A 2,352-nucleotide genomic window follows, 5' to 3' on the forward strand; every position below is an offset into this window, starting at 1 on the left:
GCAAGAAATTGAGTTAGGGGCTGCTACAGTCTTCTCAAAGCTGTCCAATTGTCTCCTCTTGTTTCAGGACCAAGGCCATCTGGCTTTTTTTTTTTTTTTAATTATTTTTTTTTCTCCGTCTTTGGGTAAAGCTGGAAGCAGGGGTGTGAGGTAAGCTTGGGCCTTGGCAACTGCCCTTTGGCGATCTGCCATTGGAAGAGGAGGTGGCTCACACCCACAGTCATCTGCTTTTGTCTGCCTGCAGCTGGGGAGTAGGAGCTGGCTCCCCTCTCTAGGCCACACTGCTTGTTCTGGTGGCCCAGTCCACCTCCTGCTGAAGTTTTAGATCCTTCCAGTCAAGAACTGACCAGGGATGACAGTTTAGCTTTCAAACTCTGACATAATTAGATTGTTAAGGACTAGGGACTATGGCCATAGACAACAGTTTGACACCTAGTTTTCTGCTGTTTTCCCCCAATTTGTAGTCTCCTCATCCTCTTCCAATAATGACAATACTTGGAGTAACAGCCACAGTTTTGTACTTTCTCTCAAAGATGCCTGGCTGGGTTACATTTTAGTTACTTTCTTATTGCTATGACCAAAAACCTGACAGAGGGTGGCTTAAGGGGAAGAATCTTGGGGTTGCCCTGGCTTCCTGTTCATCATGGCAGGAAGGCACAGCAACGGGGGCCCAAGGCAGCTGCTCACATTCTCTCTGGAGTAGGGGCGCCGAAAGAAATGAATGCTGGTGCTCACTGTGTCCTATTTCCCTTTTTCTCTCATTAAGATCCATAGGATGGCACTAGCCACGTTTAAGAAGGCCTTTGCCTGTAAATGCTCTCACAGACAGGCATATGAGGATGTGTATCTCCTAGGTGATGTTAAATCCCTACAAGTTGACAGTAAAGATTGTTACAGTTCACAACTTTCCATGGCCGTGTATTAGTTTGAATGGTGTGATGTTGACGTAAACAAGTGGCTCTCAAAAAAGGTGCTCTGCCTCCACATCCTCGCCAGCATCTGCTGTCACCTGAATTTTTGATCTTAGCCATTCTGACTGGTGTGAGGTGGAATCTCAGGGTTGTTTTGATTTGCATTTCCCTGATGATTAAGGATGCTGAACATTTTTTCAGGTGCTTCGCAGCCATTCGGTATTCCTCAGCTGAGAATTCTTTGTTTAGCTCTGAGCCCCATTTTTTAATGGGGTTATTTGATTTTCTGGAGTTCACCTTCTTGAGTTCTTTATATATATTGGATATTAGTCCTCTATCTGATTTAGGATAGGTAAAGATCCTTTCCCAATCTGTTGGTGGACTTTTTGTCTTATTGACAGTGTCTTTTGCCTTACAGAAGCTTTGCAATTTTATGAGGTCCCATTTGTCAATTCTCGATCTTACAGCACAAGCCATTGCTGTTCTATTCAGGAATTTTTCCCCTGTGCCCACTCCTCCATTGTTGGTGGGATTGCAAGCTTGTACAACCACTCTGGAAATCAGTCTGGCGGTTCCTCAGAAAATTGGACATAGTACTACCGGAGGATTCCGCAATACCTCTCCTGGGCATATATCCAGAAGATGTTCCAACTAGCAAGAAAGAAACATGCTCCACTATGTTCATAGCAGCCTAATTTATAATAGCCAGAAGCTGGAAAGAACCCAGATGCCCCTCAACAGAGGAATGGATACAAAAAATGTGGTACATTCACACAATGGAGTACTACTCAGCTATTAAAAAGAATGAATTTATGAGATTCCTAGGCAAATAGATGGACCTGGAGGGCATCATCCTGAGTGAGGTAACCCAATCACAAAAGAACTCACACAATATGTACTCACTGATAAGTGGATATTAGCCCAGAAACTTAGAATACCCAAGATATAAGATACAATTTGCGAAACACATGACACTCAAGAAAAACGAGGACCAAAGTGTGGACACTTTGTCCCTTCTTAGAATTGGGAACAAAACACCCATGGAAGGAGTTACAGAGACACAGTTTGGAGCTGAGACGAAAGGATGGACCATCTAGAAACTGCCATATCCAGGGATCCATCCCATAATCAGCTTCCAAACGCTGATACCATTGCATACACTAGTAAGATTTTGCTGAAAGGACCCAGATAGAGCTGTCTCTTGTGAGACTATGCTGGGGCCTAGCAAACACAGAAGTGGATGCTCACAGTTAGCTTTTGGATGGATCACAGGGCCCCCAATGAAGGAGCTAGAGAAAGTACCCAAGGAGCTGGGGGAATCTGCAACCCTATAGGTGGAACAATAATATGAACTAAGCAGTACCCCGGAGCTCGTGTCTCTAGCTGCATATGTATCAGAAGATGGTCTAGTCAGCCATCAGTGGAAAGAGAGGCCCATTGG

The sequence above is a fragment of the Mus musculus genome, chromosome 6 (genome assembly GCF_000001635.26).
Source record: "Mus musculus strain C57BL/6J chromosome 6, GRCm38.p6 C57BL/6J".
NCBI classification, from domain to species: Eukaryota; Metazoa; Chordata; class Mammalia; order Rodentia; family Muridae; genus Mus; species Mus musculus.